General features: G+C 37.7%; 1 protein-coding gene across 2 annotated transcripts in view; it reads left to right on the top strand.

Moving 5' to 3' along the window:
* The first annotated feature begins 204 nt into the window (after positions 1 to 204).
* AnxB11 (Annexin B11) overlaps positions 205 to 25,022 on the top strand; it is a 63,703-nt gene continuing 38,885 nt past the window's right edge. Inside the window, exon 1 of one of the 2 annotated variants that reach the window (XM_067785052.1) lies at positions 205 to 421. The gene's annotated coding sequence lies outside the window, so the exon portion shown is untranslated. The remainder of the gene's footprint in view (positions 422 to 25,022) is intronic. The other variant, XM_067785053.1, reaches the window with a different exon arrangement.

Consider the following 25,022-nt stretch of genomic DNA (forward strand, 5'->3'; position numbering starts at 1 on the left):
CAAATGGCAACGCCACATGTGCATCAAAGCTTTAAGCTTTTGAAACGAAAAGCTTACGCTTCCAACCAAAGAGGATGGTTATATTATATCTATCCTCTTCGGTCCAACTACCTTTTAATTTTACTTCAATTTAGCAACCCACTTTGGCTCGCACCGCTGCCAAACAAACTTGTTGTATTCAGAGCTTAAATACATTGAAGAATCTGATTGGATTTAGTTTACCAGCAACTTTTGTGAAGTGCGTTTGCCAATTTAATTTTTATCGGTGTTTTTTGTTGTGCTACGTCATAAGTCAATTACAAAATAGAATAAAAATATTTATCTAGCATCCAGCCGCTTTGTCGTTTAATTGAAAGTAATTTCTGGTGGGCTGAACAAATCTACAAACATTCGTTTCGCAGCCGGCCTCAAACCACTTTTGGTTAGTCTAAAGTAAATTTATAATTTGTGCATTTCGATATTTGTGCGGTTGTGTGTCGAGGTTTTGTGGATAGAAAAACGCAGATCATTTGCGTGTGAAGTGCGAGAGAGAATAACGAAGAATTTAAAAGAAGAACGCAGAAAAGATAAAAAGTGTAAAGTACATAATCGTTTTTACTTTGCTAAAGGCCGCGGCACATTGAAATTTTTCGTATACATATGTAGGTGCTTTTAACACAAGCTTGTGCATTCCAGTAAAATCCCCACAATCAACCAAGGTTTTGAGTTTATAAATATGAAGGGACTTCAGACTTAGCAATTGAAGTTTACTTTCGTCGTAGACATATGTTATATTACAGCTTTTAATTGCGAAAAAAGTTACCAACGAGTGAGAAAAAAAGTTTCACCTGCCAGCATCCTTAGCCAAAGCAAAGTCAAATTCTTCGTATGCTTTGCTTACAACAAAAGTTTCAAGTTGGTTAGGTAGGTACTTTTTTATGTCAGATGACGTCAGTGTTGTTGTTGTATTAACGATAAAGGCACTCCCGATGGTTTTGGGCAGTGTTATCGATGTTGATGGTCCTTTGCCGGTTACAGATCCGGTACGTTCCGGAAACAAAACACCATTAAGTTACTAGGCCGACCATCTCGGAACGATTAATATGACCAAATTAAACCTTCTAGGCCATCCCACGCCTCAGTGCAATGAAGAACTTGGGGTCACCTGCTAAACATGTGTATGATACATTCTAATTGGTAACAGGATTCCCGTTGCGTAGGTGAGGTTGACAATTGTGTTGCGGAAGCTTTGTATTTCGCTTGTCAGCCCCTTGAATCCCGTGGCCCTAGTGTTGCTCAATCTACTGTTCTCCATAAAAATACGTGGCAGTAAACTCATAATGCATAAGAATGTGTGAAAGGTATGAAAGCTGCTTATATGACGGGGCTTTTAAGTCTCAGTGAATGCTGAAAATTTACTTAGGTACAAGTATTCAAATGCGTAATTTGTAGACCAGTGTTATTTTCTAGTAAAGTGCAATTAAATTGGTATTTTTTATCTTAATACGTACGAAGTTAATTAAAAATTGCTGAGCTTGTAACAATACTCACTTAAGTTTTTGGAATATTTTAGCAAACGATAACACTTTCTTCGCCTGCAAAACTTTCACTTTGTCGACAAATTATTTGTTTGTTGCTATGCATACCACTCCATTTGGAAATGTAAGTTTTAAGTCACTCACTCTTACGCGTAGCCACCCAATGATAGTAGATACATATCTATGTATGTGTTTTGCCATAAGGAGCACGAGCAAGTTTAATATACACAACAAGGTCAAGCGAGACTCCAATTATTGCAACACTGCGGAGGCGCGCCAGTATGGCTCCATTTCAGAGATCTACAAGAATTTGTTTGTATGATATGGGTATCAAATGAAAGGTGTTAATGAGTATTTTAAAAGGGAGTAATCCTTAGTTCCATAGGTGGACGCCGTTTCGAGATATCGCCATAAAGGTGGGCCAGGGGTGACTCTAGAATTCATTTGTGCAATATGGGTATCAAACGAAAGGAGTTAATGAGTATTTTAAGAGGGAGTGGACCTTTCTGGACCAGGGGTGACTCTAGACTTTGTTTGTACGATATGGGTATCAAATGAAAGGTCTTAATGAGTATTTTTAAAAGGGAGTGGGCCTTCGTTCTATAGGTGTTCGCCTTTTCGAAATATCGCCATAAAGGTGGACCAGGGGTGACTCTAGAATGAGTTTGTACGATATGGGTATCAAATTAAAGGTATTAATGAGAGTTTTAAAGGGAGTGGTGGTAGTTGTATATGTGAAGGCGTTTTCCAGATATCGACCAAAATGTGGACCAGGGTGACCCAGAACATCATCTGTTGGATACCGCTAATTTATTTATATATGTAATACCTGCCAAGATTTTAAGGGTTTTTTATTTCGCCCTGCAGAACTTTTTCATTTTCTTCTACTTAATATGGTAGGTGTCACAACCATTTTATAAAGTTTTTTCTAAAGTTATATTTCGCGTCAATAAAGCAATCCAATTACCTTACCATATTTCATCCATTTTTTCGTATTTGGTATAGAATTATGGCATTTTTTTCATTTTTCGTAATTTTCGATATCGAAAAAGTGGGCGTGGTCATAGTCGGATTTCGTTCATTTTTCATGCTAAGATAAAGTGAGTTCAGATAAGTACGTGAACTGAGTTTAGTAAAGATATATCGATTTTTGCTCAAGTTATCGTGTTAACGGCCATGCGGAAGGACAGACGGACGACTGTGTATAAAAACTGGGCGTGACATCAACCGATTTCGCCCATTTTCACAGAAAACAGTTAACGCCATAAAATCTATGCCCCTACCAAATTTCAAAAGGATTGGTTAATTTTTGTTCGACTTATGGCGTTAAAAGTATCCTAGACAAATTAAATGAAAAAGAGCGGAGCCACGCTCATTTTTAAATTTTCATTTATTTTTGTATTTTGTTGCACCATATCATTACTGGAGTTGAATCTTGACATAATTTACTTGTATACTGTAAAGATATTAAATTTTTTGTTAAAATTTTACTTTAAAAAAATTTTTTTTTAAAAGTGGGCGTGGTCCTTCTCCGATTTTGCTAATTTTTATTAAGCGTACATATAGTAATAAGAGTAACGTTCCTGCCAAATTTCATCATGATATCTTCAACGACTGCCAAATTACAGCTTGCAAAAGTTTTAAATTACCTTCTTTTAAAAGTGGGCGGTGCCACGCCCATTGTCCAAGATTTTACTAATTTTCTATTTTGCGTCATAAGTTCAACTCATCTACCAAGTTTCGTCGCTTTTTCGGTCTTTTGTAATGAATTATCGCACTTTTTCGGTTTTTCGAAATTTTCGATATCGAAAAAGTGGGCGTGGTTATAGTCCGATATCGTTCATTTTAAATAGCGATCTGAGATGAGTGCTCAGGAACCTACATACCAAATTACATCAAGATACCTCAAAATTTACTCAAGTTATCGTGTTAACGGACGGACGGACGGACGGACAGACATGGCTCAATCAAATTTTTTTTCGATCCTGGTTATTTTGATATATGGAAGTCTATATCTATCTCGATTCCTTTATATATGTACAACCAACCGTTATCCAATCAAACTTAATATACTCTGTGAGCTCTGCTCAACTGAGTATAAAAACTTCGTGAGTTTTCTTGGCAGCCAGTGTACACTATTCTGACTTTCAAAACTCATACGCACTGTTGCAGAATGACTTTTTTGTTTTCATGGCGTTTGATGAATATTTTCTCACTGTCATAAGACTTTTACATTCAACGCTCATTCAGCAAAACAATGTACACAATAATATATAGAATCGCATGAAAATTTAAAGTGCCAATTGTGTGTGCAAATGAGTTTTCAATGGGAATCCAATGAAAGGTGTGAATGAGTATTTTAAAAGGGAGTGGGCGGACCAGGGGTTAATCTAGAATTTGTTTGTACGATATGGGTATGAGTACCTTTTACCTGAGTATTTTTAAAGGGAGTGGGCCTTAGTTCTATAGGTCTACGCCTTTTCGAGATATCGCCACCAGGGGCACCTGAGAACCCAGCCGTATGAAGTGAAAAAACACATGCAGGTCCTTGGTGAACTCCATACACAGGCGTCGGACCTTTATGCCGGGAATTGCCCGGTGAATCCAGTACGTAACGAAAATTATCCAAAACTTGCGGAAGAGGAATGCATACTCCCCAGGGAAACGCGTGTCACTCTTGCTTAACTTCGTTCTGGATACTGTAACAGGTTAAACTCTTACCTATCCAGAATCAACCCCGACATACAAAATGTATGCCCCGCTTGCAATGTGTCCCCACATGACACCAACCATCTCTTCAATTGTAATGTGGAACCAACGCCTCAAACACCCCTTTCCTTATGGTCACCCCTGTTGAAACGGCAAGTTTCCTTGGACTCCCGTTAGAGGATATTGATGACAATTTGTGATCGGTCGCGGCTATTAGGTGGGTCGAGCATTGCTACAACAACAACAACAGGGGTGACTCTAGAATGTGTTTTTACTATATGGGAATCAAATGAAAGGTGTGAATGAGTATTTTAAAAGGGAGTGGGCCTTATTTCTATAGGTGGACGCCTTTTCGAGATATCGCCATAAAGGTGGACCAGGGGTGACTCTAGAATGTGTTTTTACTATATGGGAATCAAATGAAAGGTGTGAATGAGTATTTTAAAAGGGAGTGGGCCTTAGTTCTATAGGTGGACGCCTTTTCGAGATATCGCCATAAAGTGGACCAGGGGGGACTCTACGCTTCCCAAGGCAGTCCGTTCTATTTACCGGAGCGACTCGGGATTTTTCCCGACCAAGGACTGTCATTTCAGTGTAACCCCATTTAATTTGTTGCGTCCCTCCCACAAATTTTCATCCTCCCAGCAGCTCCTTGCAGCAGGACTGCTCCATATTCTCTTGCTCCGGGAAGGTATCGAATCCAATCCGGGTCCGTCTCCTGACCCCGGTCCTGAGAGATGGTTTTGGTGCATCTGCCGGAAAAGAATCTTTTTAGGACGGTCATACTCTGTTCAGTGTGTCTCGTGTAAGGGATGGTTGCATCGGACAGGTTGTTCTGGGCTTGATCCCAAAACCCGACGCCCACGTAACTTTTATAAATCTTTTGTGGCTCCTTGCTGTTCACGCCCAAGGGCGTCCCGTAGTCTACGCCTAAGCGCCCCCACTACCTTCCAGCAGCCCCGCTGCTCAGCAAGCCACAACAAGTACCCGCTGCTGCTCGCGCCCCACGGCGCCAACAACTCAAACAGCTGCTACCACTCATAACTACTAGCTTCGTAGTAGAGTTGGTAGCAATGTTGAGCATCAGCCCCTACCCCCGTCTTCCCCCCTGCGTCCTGGCCTTCCACAACCCAGGTGTAGTCACCCGTCACTTACCCCCAGAGTGGCGGCGTCTCCCCTCATGCACTTCAGAATTCTGCAGTTAAACTGTAATGGACTAACTGGGAAGATTACGGAGATAGTCGATTTCATGAAGCGGCACAACATCCGCATTGCTGGGATTCAAGAGACTAAACTCACAGCAAGATCTGCATTACAGACCTGCTCTGGGTATAATGTCCACAGAAAAGACCGCGAGAGCGGAAATGGAGGCGGCCTCGCATTTATCATACACCACTCTGTGCAATATTATATATTTGATCCTGGCATCGACCGCAGGGACAATGTCTTAGAACGTCAAGGCCTATCTGTCCGGTCAGGCGATGCAAACCTAGAAATCATCAACGTCTACATCCCTCCTGCCACCTGTTGCCCCAGTGGATACCGCCCTAATATCAGAGCCTTACTCACTGGCAACAATCGCATTATTTTAGGCGATTTCAATGCCCATCACGATTTATGGCATTCAAATGTGCGGGCGGACAGGGGTGAGATGTTGGCGGATCAAATAGAAGAAACGATGTTCTGCACAATAAACGGAGACGCCCCCACACGTATGGTAGGAAGCTGTCACAGTTCGCCAGATATCTCAATCATGAGCGCAGAACTCGTAAACTGCGTCAACTGGCAGCCGATGGTAACATTGACATCCGACCACCTGCCTATACTTATTTCGCTCGAGCGTACCGCCGACTTCATCGTCACCGAAAAACGCACTTTCATAAACTTCAAAAAGGGAAAGTGTGAAGAATATAAATCTTTTACAGACAACTTTTTTGCTGTCCTCCCTATCCCGAATGATGCCCGCCAAGGGGAGCGTGCCTTCCACATGGTCATTGAATCCGCCTCGGCACGTTTCATTCCCGCCGGGAGAATTCCCGAAATCCGGCCCCACTTCCCGGCGGAGGCCGCAAACTTAGCGACAACCAACAAAGATAGACGGAGGGCCAACAGACACGCACATAAACACAAATTCAGCGCGTCACCAATCACCATCACCGCTAAAGAGGTTGAGGACGCCAGGGGTCGCGCTAAACTATCCAAAGCAGTGGGCCCAGATGGTATAGCCATGCCGATGCTTAAAAGCCTAGGGAAAGAGCGTTTCAAATATTTGGCGCGTGTCTTCAACCTGTCTCTTTCCACCTTTGTCATACCCGAGAAATGGAAAATGGCCAAGGTGGTCCCGCTACTAAAGCCTGGGAAACCAGCTAACATAGGAGAGTCGAATCGTCTGATATCTCCTATCGCCAGTAGCAAATACGCTTGAAGCCATTTTGCTCCCTTATTTGCAAGTAAATTTGCAGCTAGCCTCTCATCAGCATGGCTTCAGAAAACTCCATAGCACTACCACCGCGCTAAATGCCATTAGCACCCAAATATATTGCGGTTTAAATCAATACCCCCACCATAGAGCAGTACTCGTAGCGCTAGACCTATAAAAAGCTTTTGATACGGTCAACCATGGCTCGTTACTGCAAGACCTGGAAGGGTCTACCCTTCCCCCATGTCTTAAAAGGTGGACCGCAAATTATCTGGGTGGTCGGCAGGCATCGGTGCAATTTAGAAACGAAACATCAAAACCAAGGAAAATTAAACAAGGGGTGCCACAGGGTGGTGTCCTATCCCCACTTTTGTTTAATTTCTACATATCTAAGCTACCTTCACCACCGGAAGGAGTCACAATCGTTTCCTACGCCGATGACTGCACAATAATGACCACAGGCCCAGGCCCAAAGATCGATGAGCTATGCAATAAAATAAACGGCTACCTCCCTGATCTCTCCAGTTTTTTCGCCTCGCGAAACCTGGCATTATCACCGACTAAATCTTCCGCGACCTTATTTACAACATGGACGTCCCAAATGTCGACCATTTTGAACATCCACGTCGATGGCACTACGCTACCGACTGTCCTACACCCCAAAATCTTGGGTGTGACGTTTGATCAGGATCTACATTTTGGTGAGCACGCAGCCGCAATTGTTCCGAGAATTCAGAGCCGTAACAAAATCCTCAAATCCCTCGCTAGCAGTAACTGGGGAAAAGATAAAGAAACGCTCATGACTACATACAAAGCAATTAGCCAGCCGATTACGTGCTACGCGTCACCCATATGGTCGCCAAGCCTAAAAATTACCCACTGGAAGAAGCTACAGGCCTGCCAAAATACTGCTCTCAGAATTGCCACGGGCTGTATTCTTATGTCCCCAGAACACCATCTGCATAATGAGGCGAGAATACTCCCCATTAGGGAGAGAAATGAGATGCTGACCAAACAGTTCCTGTTGAATACCCAGAAACCTGAGCATCCCAACAGACATCTGATTGATGAAATAGCACCACCTAGGGGCTTAAGGAGTCATCTCCGTGAGCATTTTGAGGAAATACGGCACCTGAGAACCCAGTGAAGCGAAAAACACAAGCAGGTCCTTGGTGAACTCCACAAACAGGCGTCGGACCTTTATGCCGGGAATTGCCCGGTGAATCCAGTACTCAAAGAAAAGTATCCAAAACTCGCGGAAGAGGAACGCATACTCCCCAGGGAAACGTGTGCCACTCTTGCTCAACTTCGTTCTGGATACTGTAACAGGTTAAACTCTTACCTATCCAGAATCAACCCCGACATACAAAATGTATGCCCCGCTTGCAATGTGTCCCCACATGACACCAACCATCTCTTTAATTGTAATGTGGAACCAACGCCTCTAACACCACTTTCTTTATGGTCCACCCCTGTTGAAACAGCAAGTTTCCTTGGACTCCCGTTAGAGGATATTGATGACAATTTGTGATCGGTCGCGGCTGTTAGGTGGGGCGAAGCACTGCTACAACAACAACAACAACATGGATGACTCTAGAATGGGTTTGTACGATATGGGTATCAAATTAAAAGTATTAATGAGGCTTTTAAAAGGGAGTGCTGGTAGTTGTATATGTGAAGGCGTTTTCCAGATATCGACCAAAATGTGGACCAGGGTGATCCAGAACATAATCTGTTGGATACCGCTAATTTATTTGTATATATAATACCACGAACAGTATTCCTGCCAAGATTCCAAGGGCTTTTGATTTCGCCCTGCAGAACTTTTTCATTTTCTTCTACTTAATATGGTAGGTGTCACACCCATTTTACAAAGTTTTTTTTTTAAGTTATATTTTGCGTTAATAAACCAATCCAATTACCCTGTTTCATCCCGTTTTCATATTTGGTATAGAATTATGGAATTTTTTTTTGCATTTTTGGTAATTTTCGATATCGAAAAAGTGGGCGTGGTCATAGTCGGAGTTCGGCCATTTTTTATACCAAGATAAAGTGAGTTCAGATAATTACGTGAACTAAGTTTAGTAAAGATATATCGATTTTTGCTCAAGTTGTGTTAAGGGCAGAGCGGAAGGACAGACGGTCGACTGTGTATAAAAACTGGGAGTGGCTTCAACAGATTTCGCCCATTTTCACAGAAAACAGTTATCGTCATAGAATCTATGCCCTACCAAATTTCACAAGGATTGGTTAATTTTTGTTCAACTTATGACATTAAAAGTTCTTCTAGACAAATTAAATGAAAAAGGGCGGCGCCACGCCCATTTTGAAATTTTCTGTTATTTTTGTATTTTGTTGCACCATATCATTACTGGAGTTGAAAGTTGACATAATTTACTTATATACTGTAAAGATATTCAATGTTTTGTTATAATTTGAGTTAAAAATTTTTTTTTTAAAGTGGGCGTGTTCGTCATCCGATTTTGCAATTTTTTATTTAGTACACATATAGGAATAGGAGTAACGCCCTTGCCAAATTTCATCATGATATCTTCAACCACTGCCATATTACGGCTTGCAAAACTTTCAAATTACCTTCTTTCAAAAGTGAGCGGTGCCACGCCCATTGTCCAAAACTTTACTAATTTTCTATTCTACGTCATAAGGTCAACACACCTACCAAGGTTCATCGCTTTATCCGTCTTTGGTAATGAATTATCGCACTTTTTGGGTTTTTCGAAATTTTTGATATCGAAAAAGTGGGCGTGGTAATAGTCCAATTTCGTTCATTTTAAATAGCGATCTGAGATGAGTGCCCAGGAACCTACATACCAAATTTCATCAAGATACCTCAAAATTTACTGAAGTTATCGTGTTTACGGACGGACGGACGGACGGACATGGCTAAATAAATTTCTTTTTTCGGCCAGATCATTTTGATATATAGAAGTCTATATCTATCTCGCTTAGTTTATGCCGTTACGGATTACCGTTATGCGAACAAAGTTAATATACTCTGTAAGCTCTGCTCAGCTGAGATAAAGATGCTCTGCTATTTCTTAAATTTTTAATCAAAAATAATGATTATGTATAGATATATGTACATAAATAGTTGACTTGCACTGTACAATAGCAATTTTAACACAGTTCAACATATTTTGATTTTTTTTTGTTAAATAGTAGCCATGGTATTTTTCTGAAAGAATAATTTTCGCATAAAAAAGATACAAAAAGTTCAGGCGTGCTGCACTATAAGCATGTTCCACAGATATGATCTGTACGAAGTACCCCTTTTCTTAAAAATACCATGGTAACCATTTAGCAAACAAAATATCTACATTTGTTGTACTGCGTTATTAGCCGTGTTTTTTAACACGCGCGTATACGTTTCGTTTGCGCGTGTAAAAAAACGCCTATCCTCGCTTAGATAATGCTTAGGAGACCCATCTAGCGGCTGTGGTTAAACAACTAGCTACAGTAACAGGGTGTACCGAAAAGCGGAGACACAACGCTCTGATGGCCATAGGGTATAACATATAGCTGAATCAGTTGCGATGAATTGTAGACACACATAGAATACATAGAATTAGTGTAGAGGGTGAAACAAAGACACATATTTCAGTTACATCTGAGTATAATGCGTATTGAAATTTAGTAGGACAAAATTTATGCGCAGCAATTTCAGAGGTGTATTTATAGTTTGTCGCTTAGCAGTCAATATAAAGTTTAAGCGTAAACGGATATACGCGTGTTAAAAAACACGGCTATTATTCCATTATTGAATTACTTTTACGTCTATGTAGATGTTTTATATTTGAAGCGGAGCGCGAATTCCGTTGTAAATGACAAAATCGTGTTTTTACAGGAGAGAAAAAAACGTTCTTTGGAGGCTTTGTGATTGTTTTTTGTTCCTGTATTATTCGCCTGTCCAAAACAATGACTTTAATAACTATGAAAAAAATTGAGGAATTTCAATTTCGAATTACAAGTAAACGGTAATTTTAAAACTTTTTTCAGTGGAAAAACGTTTCATATCCCAAGCGCGACAGCAGTTAAACCGTTTCTCCATTATGCACAGCATCTGTACTGATGGCTTTTAAAACGTTGTTCCACTGAGCAATACGGTTGGTAGGAATGGATTTAAAATGTTACTATCACAAAAAAAATATGTATTGGTTTGTTTTTTAAATAAAGACTATATTATAGAATGCTTACAGTTTATTTATTTCATACAAAAAGTTAATTCGGCATCAAAACAAAATTGTGTTCAAAACAGAAATGAAAATATTCCAAAAACTGTGAATAAAGCTTGGTTTGCTTTGAGCCCATGTACACAATAACTTTCCAACCTAACTTTTTTGTTTACTTCTTTTTAAATATTAATTTCTGAGTGTTTTCACGGTCACTTTTACATAAAGAGAGCGAAAACACATCGTGTAAGAGTGCTCTTTCAAGTAAGAGATTTATATACTATCTTTATTTACTGCAGATCGATTTATAGAACTCTGCGTACTTCTCAGGCCAATAGTCATTCATTTGACCAACACTAAATTTTTGGCAATTGAAATAGCAACGACAATCACAAACCTAAATATAAACAATAAATAAAATAAAAATTACAGCAAGTGCACTTAAAACGTTTTTCCACATTACTTGTTCTGGAGCGTTTTTTTGAGGGATACTTTTGTTTTTCCTGGTTGTATATGCATTTCCACTATTTCTTAACTTTTTGTTTTTAATATCTTTTCAACATTACATTTCCTTTTTGTACCTCTGTTTCACCTATCAATTACCTGCGACAACTGCGATCGTATCATTTTGCGTGTAACTTACAACGTTCTTCCACGGACTGACTTCTTCTAATTGCTCTTTAATTGCCCTTTAGTACGTAATTTTAACTTATTTGATGCTTTAGAGATGCAAGAGAGTAACAGTAACGGAAATCTGCAAAAAAACACGTGTTGCAAAAATTGGCTTTTAAAACATTCGCGGCTCCGCTTCATTTGTCCGCAGAGCAAATCGATTTTAAGATATCGGGCCTTGTTTTCAAGTAGGAATGGAGCTAATTACATGAGTTTTCGATGTTGATCTTAGTAATCAAAATAGCTTTTAAAACTTTGACAATTAATTGGGTTTTATCGCAAGTCCATATTTTACTCATTAGGGAAAAGCCTCTTTCGACAGGTGCGTTGCTCCCAGGCAAACAAAGAATATACTCAATAATTATGGAAAAATTTCTGCAGTTGACTTTGTTAGCACGATTGTCAGCAGCAACATTTCCGTCGTTCCAGCTTCGGATCTTTTCTTCTGTAACATAGCTGGTAATAAGCAAAAATTCATAGAACACTGCTGTATCTTGTTTGCAGTTAATAAAATCTTGCATAATCAGCAAATCCGTAACATTATGTACCTCTTCCCAAGAAGGCACTTTCGTCAAATTTGACCAATCGAACACCGCTAACTCTTTAATGAATTGGCACTAAGTATTGTTTACTTGTCTTATAAAATTCAACAGCAACGCTTTTCATATTCTGCACATCTACAGCAACGTCACTTTCTTTCAGTTTTTCTAGTAGATTACGAACTGTCAGAGGAAGAAAAATCGAGCCCTCTTTAAGTGCTAAATTATCTCGAAGACGCTTAATTTCATTTGCAGACTCTATTGCCGACACCTTTTGTCCCTCGATTTTCAAAATGGCTTGATTGAAAGTCGCTGCCTGTGCGTGTAAAAAATATAACCACAACTCCGAACTTTGGGTTTCGAAAAACGTTTTTAAAATATTTGGGCATTTATCGATGCTCAAGAAGTATTTTTCCAATGGCTTATACATTTTTAAATCTCTCTCGAGAGCAGGCATTAATGCAAGCCACCTTGTTCTACTGTAGCCCAGCAGTTTCTTTTACTCTGTGTCGGTAGAGTGACAAAACTCTTTCAGAGCTTCTACTCAAACAACGTAGATGTAGAAGAATGAATAAATTTTTACAATGATGCACTCGAAATCAACAGGGAGACAATCTGCAGTTATTTTTATAGCGTTGTGAACATCCAGTGCCAATGAGCTGCCGTCCAATCGTTTGGTTCAATTTTGCGAAACAATTTTTTTTTCCTTTTCTGTTCTTTCCCTCAGTATTGCCTCCACAAAGTGCCACAACTTTTTAATTCAAATCATTGGAACATAAAACTTGTATCAAATAATCGCTAATTATATCAGATGATTCGCCTGGAAGCTCGCGAAATTCTAAAATTTTCACCCTCACGCCTTCGTGTGGTAAAAAGTACCTAACTAAAATGGGAAATATCTTCATTAAGCCGTGGTTGGAAGCATCCGTTAATAAAGATATGCAGTGGGCATATGTGCTAACACATTTACAATTATGGCCTGTGATTTTGTACGAGCATATCTAAATGTTTGCTCGAAACATGTTTGCATTAAATTAGAGGCACAATCCTTCGAGCGAAAACTATGGTTTTCTTGCACAGTGTAGTACGCCCGTGCATCTCTGCTGCAGCTATAACCAAATCTTTGAAAGTTGCGTGCTTCGTCCACCACACCGAAGATCCTGGGCTCACGCCACGATCAAAGCAACATCAAAATTTTAGAAACAAGTTTTTCAATTAGTGTTTTGCAAACACTCCGAGTGTATTTCTGCCATGAAAAGCTCTCAGTGAAAACTCATCTGCCTTGTAGACGCCTTTTGGAGTCGGTATAAAACACGTAGGTACCCTCCCGCCAATTTGTAGGAAAAATTAAAAGAAGCACGACGCAATTTGAAAGAGAAGCTCGGCCTCAAATCAGAACGTTCCATTTCGATTATTTTACGTTTTCTTCCAACCGTTTTGTAAACGAAAAATCAGCGTTTTGTAAGCTTAATATCTGCTTCTGTAAAGTTTTTAGAAACTTGCTTTTCCTTTACTTTGCTTGTTTAGGTGCCTTTGCGTGTGCCGGTACGGGTGCGGGTTTAAAGCGATCTCTTTATTATTTATGTCAATATATTTATGTACATATAAAAAAAAGGCGCGATAACGTCCGAGGTGATTTTAGGCCGATTATTTTCATTCAAATCGGCGGTGGGGAACCTACTTGTTTCATGCCTACTCCGAACGGCATCTGCAAGGCAGATGAGTTTTCACTGAGAGCTTTTCATGGCAGAAATACACTCGGATTGCTTGGCAAACACTGCCGAGGGGCGACCCCGTTTAGAAAAATTTTCTTCTAATTGAATAACTTGTTTCTAAAAGTTTGATGTTGTTTTGCCCGGGCCGTGAGCCCAGGATCTTCGGTGTGGTAGGCTACCATAACACTACGGCGGCCGTCATTTATGTACATATATCATTTAGCATATATCTTAGCATTTTTCATATGATCTTTCAATAAGCCAACTCATACATATACAATAAGAAGCAATTATTATAATTAAGAAACAGCTCACAGTTTCGTCCAATGTTCATCTGAAGCTTGCTTTATCATATTATTTTATTTATCTCGTGACTCATTGGTTCATCCCTCATTAATTGTACCCTTTCTTTCAGGTTTTAATTTTGACTGAAACATTTTTTATTCTGGTACACTCTCTCTATTTCCATTTTCTTAAATAATTTTCGCATGCACGAATTGATACTTACTTCCAGATATACCCATACAAATTCTATTTTGCGTAATAGCTCCGTCACATAAGCAGATTTTCATATAGATGAGTTTAAAACAAGCTTATGCATGATGTGTTATTTGCACGTAATTTTATGGAGAACTACAACAGATCGAGCGACACTGGCGCCATCTGATATGAAAGAGTAGCTGGGCCGCCGACAGAAAATCCGGGCCCGAGGGCAAAAAACATACGGGCCCCATACTAAAATGAACAAATTCTCAAAATCAAAATTACCATCTTTTACATGTTTATATGCATTTTTATATACATGTATATTTAAGCGTATACATGCATGCATATTACACTTTAAAAATCGGTGAATAGAGCTGTGAAAACTAATGAAAAATAAGTACAGTTTATTACTTATAGAGTTTTATTTAAATATTGCATTAATTGCATGAAATAAATTTCTTTAAATTGCAATACAAATATTTTTTGGTAGTAATTTGGAATATTAAAAGAGTTTAATTAATACAAGTGGGCTTTCCTGGCCTTAACAGCTGCGAAATTATCTATGATAGTGTCAAAATCCAACTGTCTCGCTGTTGGTGCTTCAATACAGAGCATGCCAAGTGCTGTAAGGCGTTCTTGAGTTGAACACGATCGATGGAAGTTCTTTATCCTTGCAAGAACACTGAAGGAACTACTACTAGCTACTGTAACAGGTATGGTGCAAAAAATACGTAAGAGCAACACAAATGTTAGGAAAAAATGTAGCTAGATTTAGAGCACAGATAGAATTCAACAATTCAAATGGGGACAGATTTTGATTAAAATTTGCTGAGTAAATGTGCTTCAAGTGGATCATTTCATCTCCTAAACTCTTGGAAGCGTCTGGATTGTATTTGCTGACAAATTGAACGCATTTTCTCGTATTGAAACCTCATCCATGTATCCAAATTGCCACAAATTTGGCATCATACCGATTTTTTCTTCTGCAACAGAAAACGAATTCAACTTTATGCTACCAAGCCGACGCCAAAAACCAACAACGCTTTATGCGGGGGCAGACACGTGAAGAGATTTATAATATTTGTTGAAATTTAAAATTATTGCTATCTACGAAAGGTGATTAAAGGTGTGGTTTGTTTATTTTCAGTAAGCAAAAAGCTCGGATAGCATTTTGAGATTCCCGGGCCCCTCCAAAGCCCGGGCACGGGATAAATGCCCCCCTAGCCGCCCTCCCCTCTCGTCGGGCCTGAAGAGTAGCCAAATCTCAAATTTTGTTGCAGAAAAAGCATAAGAAGAAGAATTTGACATTTGCTTTGGCTAAGGGTGCTGGCACACTTTGCAAGTGAAATTATTTTTTCCCACTCGTTGGTAACTTGTCTAACATTTTTCGCAATTAAAAACTGCAATATAACAAATGAATAAGACCCAAAAAAATGTTGGCAAGCATTTTTGTTGTATAGGGAGCATATTTAAAACAGAGCTACGCGCTTTTGTATGTGAATGGGCAAGGCGAAATAAACTTCGACTGCCGAGTCTGAGGTTTCTTCATATTTATAAACGCAATATCTTGGTTGATTGTGGCGATGTTACTGGAATGGTTAAGCTTGTGTTAAACGCATCTACATATATGAAAAATGTCATTGTGCCGCGGCCTTTATGTATTTAGTGGCTCTACTCAACTACATATTTTAAATACATATGTATATACATATATACTAGCAATGTGCATGTCCTCGTATATAAATATTTGAAGAAGTGGCTGCTAGGAGACTAGTTCCAATCGGCCAAATATGTATAATATAAAATCGTGTGCATGTGATAAGATATTCGAGGTCAAAACCCTCAAAATTAAGGTTTTCCTACTTCGTTTGGCGTTCAGTACATAAATTATTCAAAAGTCTTGCCAGCAATAGTTTTTTTAAATTTCAAAAATTTTAACTTCAGGCGTAGCACCGCCTATTCATATATGTACATACATACGGTTTCTCACAAAAATAAGTACACATTTGGTTTATGCTGAAAAAAACTCAAATGCAGTGGCTCACAGCTTAACTGATAGTTTTCATCTAAAATTTCGCAAATTCCCTAACAGAAACCACATTCAAAAAAATGTCAAAAGTTATTCAAAGGTAAGGAGAATTAATCAAAATATCAAAAATGACCATCAAAATTTTCAAATTTTGTTTCAGAATTTCTAGAAAATTTTTGAGTATGCAGTTTTGTAGCCCAATAAATTTTAGTGTAATAATGTGCAAGTTAGAAATAGCTCAACATTTTTCCTGAATTTTCAGAATTTTTTTCGGCGAGGGTGTTGAGCAATTTCTTCCATACATCGCATGAACAAAAATGCATTTTGTATGTGTTTTTTTCAGCATAAACCAAGTGTGTAGTTATTTTTGTGAGTAACTGTATATTGAGTCGAGCTGTATGGTTTGACTTATTTGGCCTTTTATACCTTCGAGGAGATAAAGGCGTAATTTCTCTTCCAGTTTTCGTTGGGCTGCTTTTCAAATTTTTTCCCGAATTGACAGTTTTACATGTTGTAAGCCAGGTGCCCCCCATAAATTCAGAAAGCAAAAATTCAGACACAAATTTTTTCAGAAAACATTAGTCAGAACCCCTTTTTCAGAAAGACAAAATCCAGAAGTCAAATTGCAGAAGTCAAATTTCAGAAGTCAAATTGCAGAAGACAAATTTCAGAAGTCAAAATTCTGAAGTCAAATTTCAGAAGGCAAAATTCAGAAGTCAAAATTCAAAAAGTAATCAGACGACAGAAAAAACATAAAATTTTTCTCAAAATTCAAAAACGTTTATTTATTTGGAAGGAATAATGTATAAAGGAAAAGTAGTACAATTTTGAATTGTGTGCAATAGCAAGCATGTAATTAATTAATTTTTTTCGCGATTATCTTTTTCAAATGAATTTACAATTTTTGTTGTTATATCGACCTACTGATTTGTAAGATCGCGGGTTCGAATGGAGCTCAAGGCCTAACAATAATTATTTTATCATTATTATTGTTATGATACATATTTTCTTAATTAAAAAAATTTTACAATGGATGAAAGAAAAAAATGTAGACAACTGCCAAAGCTCGTTGTATAGATCCATTTCGGGAACTGCTAAATTCTTTCATCGGCAACGTTTAGGCGCCGCTGCCTTAACCATTCAGCTATCACAGCGATTGTTTTTTGTCTTCATTATTTCTACTTCTACCCTGTTTCTTGCCAATTGATAATTCACAGCACTACGACATCTCTTGAAGAATGGATGTGAAAATTGGACTTGTTTCATGGCAATGATGCCATAGTGTCATATTTGTTGACACTTTTTCCCCATGCTCTGGGATGTATTAACAATTTATCACAATATATATATATCTATAACAGTAATAATGATAAAATAATTATTGTTAGGCCTTGAGCTCGATTCGAACCCGCGATCTTTGGAATTTACAGTATTAAAAAACCAAGTCTTTATATTTTTTCTTGCGTTTCCGATATGGTTCGCCTCCAGCTGAAAATTGCTGCAATTTCGTTTCTATTATTGCCTGTTCGAATGACGTTGTGCCACCTTTCGATGGAATTATTTGTACGGACTTCAGCCAATTTGGTGATATTATACATATTCCATAATTCGATTGAATATAACACCTTCTTTCGACGTTGCTGTGTTCCAGGCTGAAAAAAAATTCAGAACTAAATTTCAGAAGTCAAAATTCAGAAAGTAATCAGACAGCAAAAAACATAAAATTTTGCGCAAAATTTTATGATTTTTTGCTGTCTGATTACTTTCTGAATTTTGACATCTGAAATTTTACTTCTGAAATTTGACTTCTGAATTTTGACTTCTGAAATTTGATTTCTGAATTTTTGTTTCTGAGTTTTGACTTCTGAATTTTGACTTTCTGAAAACAGGGTTCTGACTAATGTTTTCTAAAAAAATGTGTTTCTGAATTTTTGTTTTCTGAATTTATGGGGGGAACCTTTAAGCCAATACCTAGGCGAGCAGCTAGCTCCTACTATCCCTTTTATAAAAAATTAAATAAATTATGCAACCGCTATTGGATTTTTCTTTTTACGAAGTAATCAGTCTAAACACCATTAAGGAATATAAAAGCCTACGTATTTATGTATGTATGTGCCCTTTGGGTGGTATTAAAACCACCAAACTTGGAGATCTGTAAGAAGAGTTGAATAAATATTAGCTGAATTATGACATCAGCAGCCAAAATAAAATAGACAAAAAATTTGACTTTTTTTTTGCAAATTCGTTTTATAATTTAACGTTTTTTTGTTTGTCTATATCAACTTGCGAATAATGCTTGCTGAAGAATCTGAGTAGGTATCTACCAACATCCGAAAATTTGCATAATTTTTTTTTTTTATGCTACATATACATATGTCCACTTGAACTTGCTTAGCTGGGTGTGTTGCGTAGATACATACGTACATATGTGTGTACACATGCCAGCTGTTCCGCAAACAAAATCATTTAATACTAGCAGACGCGACAGACGTTGTTTTGCCCTAACTTCGGTATATGTTCATAACTTTTAAGTTTTTACTTCTTACATTTCTTCGCCCTCTCTCCCAATTTTCTTTACCCTTAAATTCACTCCTCCCGCTGCCTTTCTCTTTCTCTGCGTCTCTTTCTCCCTACCCATTTTTCCCTCACTTTTTTCCGCTCCGTCTATCCCTATCTTTCTATCTTCGTCTAACTCTACCTCTTTCTCAGTCTCTTTTCTCTTCTCTCTAAATTTTCTTATTCTTCTCCATATTTATTATCAGTCCCAGTTCCAGTTCCGGTAACAGTCCCAGTCCAAGTCGATCGCTGTTCCATTTTCCAAAAAATAAATGTCATGAATACTAATATAGGCAAGGGACTCACAAAAGCGGTTAAATTTTTCCCGATATTTACTTGTGTTATATTGATTTATACGTTTTAATATTCTACGTCCTTGATCGCTGCGAACAAAAGCAATATTTGTGGCATAATTTCAGGCAGATTTTTTTATCTCAGACTTGGAGTTGTATGGTAGATGGAATAATTTCTAAAACTCCTTTCAACTTAAAGGTTTCGTTTTATTAGTTTTACAAAATTTTATATCGATCGCAATATTTGCTGAAACCTCCTGCATGCAGTTATTAGGTGACTAACGTGCCTAAAAGCAGACTTTAAATTTGTGAAAAACAGTGTGTATGTAGAAAATATCGTAAGCTTATTGCAGTTTAAAGGACAATTCTAGACTTTTATTTTATAAGTCCGAAAATAACCGGTATAGACTTTTCGGCTAAAGCAGATAGGAGCCAGGCGTAGACATAAATAATTTACTTTAAAGTTGGCCCCCTATAAATTTTCCGATCCGTGATTGAAAATGATTTTTTAAATTACAATAGCACTGCAGTGATGGCTCGTATTGATGACATACATATCTGAACTAGCGTTTTTAGATGCATAACTTATTATAATTTTTAGAAATAAATAGTTTGACAATTGCATAGCTATCGTTTGAGGCAAAACAGTTTTCAGTCACTTATCATAAATGTAATACGGGCCCTTTTATGCCTAGAAACTTTTCCAAAAAAATTTTACGCTAATTGAAACGCTTTTTGTGAATAATAATTTTACGACCTTGTGTTTGCAAATGACAATACGTAGAAACATCGCTTATTGCCTTTTCATATATACACTAATTACTTTGAATTATTCCTGCATACTTCACACTGAACATTTTCAGTACACATTAGAAATAGAGTTTACCAAATCTTTTCCCCTGCCCTGACCAGTCTATTTGTTATTAAAGAGGAAGCGAGAATTGCTCAGAGGCGTCGCGGTTAATTACACCGACAACACATATATAAATCGGTTATTTCACAATGATCTTTTCAAAATTTATATTGTTGCGCGTGCTGAATCATAAAACAGCTGAGAATTAGCCAGAAGCAGGTCGATAATAATTACTTAAGTGAGTACATAAGTACATAATAGCTCCGACACATAAGCACTTTTTCATATAGATGAGTTTAGCACAAGCTTATGCATTAAGAGTAGATTGCACGTCACGTATTTTTATGGAGAACGGCAGAATGAGCGACACTGGCGCCATCTGATATAGAAAAGTAGCAAACTCTCCAATTTTATTCCAAGCAAATCATAAGGGAAAAATAATTTCACTTGTAAAGTGTGCCAACACCCTTAGCCAAAGCAAATGTCAAATTCTTCTTCTTATAGTTTGCTTGGAACAAAATTGGGGAGTTGCCTACTTTTCAATATCAGATGGCGCCAGTGTCGCTCATTCTACCATTCTCCATAAAAATACCTGCAATCTACTCATAATGCATTAGCATGTGTTAATCTCATCTATATGAAAAACTGCTTATGTGTCGGAGCTGTAAGTGAGCAGACAAACAGTTAAATGCGTATGTATGTATATGAGGTTGCAAATCGTCATAAATAAATTAAATGACGATAACGGCAGCTCATGTTGTTTATGGGTCTACATATGGATATGCCAAGAAAGTGATGGTGTGGGAATATTCGAAATTTCGAATTATTCGAAGTGAATTGAATCGAAATATTGGATTCCAGATTGGATCCGAATATTCGAAGTGTTCGAATATTTCGAGTAAAAAAATTCTGCAGATTTTAGGTATAATAAAAAAATGACATTACGTCTAATACGTAAGATGATTGATTTTTGGTTAAACAATAATTAATTTTATAGAATTAGTAGTTGCAAATGACTTTATCAATTCTTCGGTTGATTAATATAACGGAATGTTTTAATTGACACCTGAAGTGATTTCTAACTCTTTTATAAATGGTACAGTTCTTGACTGAAGTGTAGTACTTAAACCTTTTAAGTTTTTATATTCAGTTGAGCAGAGCTCACAGAGTATATTAACTTTGATTGGATAACGGTTGGTTGTACAGGTATAAAGGAATCGAGATAGATATAGACTTCCATATATCAAAATCATCAGTATCGAAAAAAAATTTGATTGAGCCATGTCCGTCCGTCCGTCCGTCTGTTCGTTAACAAGATAACTTGAGTAAATGTTGAGGTATCTGGATGAAATTTGGTATGTAGATTCCTGGGCACTCATCTCAGATCGCTATTTAAAATGAACGATATCGGACTATAACCACGCCCACTTTTTCGATATCGAAAATTTCGAAAAACCGAAAAAATGCGATAATTCATTGCCAAAGACGGATAAAGCGATGAAACTTGGTAGCTGGGTTGACCTTATGACGCAGAATAGAAAATTAGTAAGATTTTGGACAATGGGCGTGGCACCGCCCACTTTTAAAAGAAGGTAAATTAAAAGTTTTGCAAGCTGTAATTTGGCAGTCGTTGAAGATATCATGATGAAATTTGGCAGGAACGTTACTACTATTACTATATATGTGCCAAATAAAAATTAGCAAAATCGGATGAAGAACACGCCCACTTTTTAAAAAAAAATTTTTAAAAGTCAAATTTTAACAAAAAATGTTATATCTTTACTGAATATAAGTAAATTAAGTCAACATTCAACTCCAGTAATGATATGATGCAACAAAATACAAAAATAAAAGAAAATTTCAAAATGGGCATGGCTCCGCCCATTTTCATTTAGTTTGTCTAGAATACTTTTAATGCCATAAGTCAAACAAAAATTTACCAATCCTTCTTAAATTTGGTAGGGGCATAGATACAGTTACCGTCATAGAAATGGCCGAATTCGGTTGAAGCCACGCCCAGTTTTTATACACAGTCGATCGTCTGTCCCTCCGCTCGGCCGTTAACACGATAACTTGAGCAAAAACCGATATATCTTTACTAAACTTAGTCTACGTACTTATCTGAACTCACCTTATCTTGGTATAAAAAATGGCCGAAATCCGACTATAACCACGCCCACATTTCGATATCGAAAATTACGAAAAATGAAAAAAATGCCATAATTCTATACCAAATACGAAAAAAGGTATGAAACATGGTAATTTGATTGGTTTATTGACGCAAAATATAACTTTAGAAAAAACTTTGTAAAATGGGTGTGACACCTAGCATATTAAGTAGAAGAAAATGAAAAAGTTCTACAGGGCGAAATCAACAACCCTTAGAATCTTGGTAGGAATACTATTCGTGGTATTGCATATATAAATAAATTAGCAGTACCCGACAGATGATTTTCTGGATCACCCTGGTCCACATTTTGGTCGATATCGCGAAAACGCCTTCACATATACATCTAAGGGCCACTCGCTTTTAAAACCCTCATTAATACCTTTAATTTGATACCCATATCTTACAAACACATTCTAGAGTCACCCCTGGCTCACCTTTATGGCGATATCTCGAAAAGGCGTCCACTTATAGAACTAAGGATTACTCCCTTTTAAAGTACTCATTACCACCTTTCATTTGATACCCATATCGTACAAACACATTCTAGAGTCACCCCTGGCCCACCCTAATGGCGATATCTCGAAAAGGCGTCCACCTATAGACCTAATGTCCACTCCCATTAGGGATTCCCATATCGCAAAAACACATTCTAGAGTCACCCCTGGTCCACCTTTATGGCGATATCTCGAAACGGCGTCCACCTATGGAACTAAGGATCACTCCCTTTTAAAATACTCATTAACACCTTTCATTTGATATCCACATCGTACAAACATATTCTAGAGTCACCCCTGGTCCACCTTTATGGCGATACCTCGAAAAGTCGTGCACCTATAGAACTAAGGCCCATTCCCTTTTAAAATGCTCATTAACACTTTTCATTTCACACCGATATCGTACAAGCACATTCTAGAGTCACCCCTGGCCCACCTTTATCGCGATATCTCGAAAAGGCGTCCACCTATAGAACTAAGGATCACTCCCATTTAAAATACTCATTACCACCTTTCATTTGATACCCATATCGTACAAACACATTCTAGAGTCACCCCTGGCCCACCCTAATGGCGATATCTCGAAAAGGCGTCCACCTATAGACCTAATGCCCACTCCCTCTTAAAATGCTCAGTAACACCTTTCATTTGATTCCCATATCGTACAAACACATTATAGAGTCACCCCTGGTCCACCTTTATGGCGATATCTCGAAAACGCCTTCACATATACAACTAAGGCACACTCCTTTTTAAAATACTCATTACCACCTTTCATTTGATACCCATATCGTACAAACAAATTCTAGATTCAGCCCTGGTCCACCTTTATGGCGATATCCCCAAATGGCGTCCACCCATAGAACTACGGCCTACTCCCTCTTATAATACCCTTTAATACCTTCCAGGGTTACCCTAGGTTCATTTTCCTACATGGTGATTTTCCCTTATTTTGTCTCAATAGCTCTCAGCTGAGTATGTAATGTTCGGCTACACCCGAACTTAGCCTTCCTTACTTGTTTTTACTTTATTATTATTATTATTTTTTTCTCAAATTTTAAAATAATTTTTCTTTTAATTTTTGTAATTGAAGATAGACAGTTATTCTGAATATAGAACTGGAGATTTTTAAAGAGTATAACAATTTTTTTTTGTTTTTTAAAGACGGTAACTTTAAAAATGGCGGCCACCGTGGTGTGATGGTAGCGTGCTCCGCCTACCACACCGGATGCCCTGGGTTCAAACCCCGGACAAAGCAACATCAACATTTTTAGAAATAAGGTTTTTCAATTAGAAGAAAAAATTTTTCTAAGCGGGGTCGCCCCTCGGCAGTGTTTGCAAGCGCTCCGGGTGTATTTCTGCCATGAAAATCTTTCAGTGAAAACTCATCTGCCTTGCAGATGCCGTTCGGAGTCGGCATAAAATCATGTAGGTCCCATCCGGCCAATTTGTAGGGAAAATCAAGTGGAGCACGACGCAAATTGGAAGAGAAGCTCGGCCTTAGATCTCTTCGGAGGTTATCGCGCCTTACATTTATTTTTTTTTTTTGTTAGCTTTAAAAATTCAAGACCTTATATATTTTTATTTTAATCTTCATAGTATTATTCCCAAGAAATTCGTGTGAAATTTCGCCTATTTTTGGATTATATTGCATGATATTCCATCCGTTAAACTTAATAAGTAGTTGCAAAAAAAATGTTTTTAAAACAAACTGAGGGAGTGTCTATCGGGACAAAATATTTGGGCAATTCACGAGAGTGTCGTATTCATGTAAAATTTTAAGATTTCAGTTTTTTCCATGGTTTCCAATATAAAATTTGATTAAAGTATAGCACATATGAAAAATAGTAGACCTCGTGAATTGCCTAGTTGTCTGCCACAAATAACACCCACACCATGTTGTTTTTCTTAGGAATTTCTCTCATCGTGATAAACCTTTAAATAACCTATTGCTGTGTTTTTTTTAATGTATATACATATGCACTTCAACTTTATATGGACTATTATGTCTAAAGCTTTATCTTCACTTATGAAATTGTTGCGCAAAAAATTAGAGCTGCTAAGTTTCTGTATGCATTATAGTTACTCAGCTGAAACTGAAGTGTGTGTCTTCATTTTGTCTCTACCCTATTCCCCACTTCCATGACCAAAAAAAGTGTGTTATTTTCATGGGCGTGGGAAACATTTGCCAAATATCTCAAGATACAAATTTGTTTAAATATTTAACTTTGTATAAACATTCATATGTGTGTGCAAAAAAACCAACATAATTTTTACGCCATTAAAGCACATGAGAAGCAAAAAACATGAATATGTACTTACTATAAACATGTTCGCAGATTAGACTGAATAAAAAAAAAAACTAACCCGTTATTGATTA

Source organism: Eurosta solidaginis, chromosome 4, assembly GCF_040869045.1.
Source record: "Eurosta solidaginis isolate ZX-2024a chromosome 4, ASM4086904v1, whole genome shotgun sequence".
Classification (NCBI taxonomy): Eukaryota; Metazoa; Arthropoda; class Insecta; order Diptera; family Tephritidae; genus Eurosta; species Eurosta solidaginis.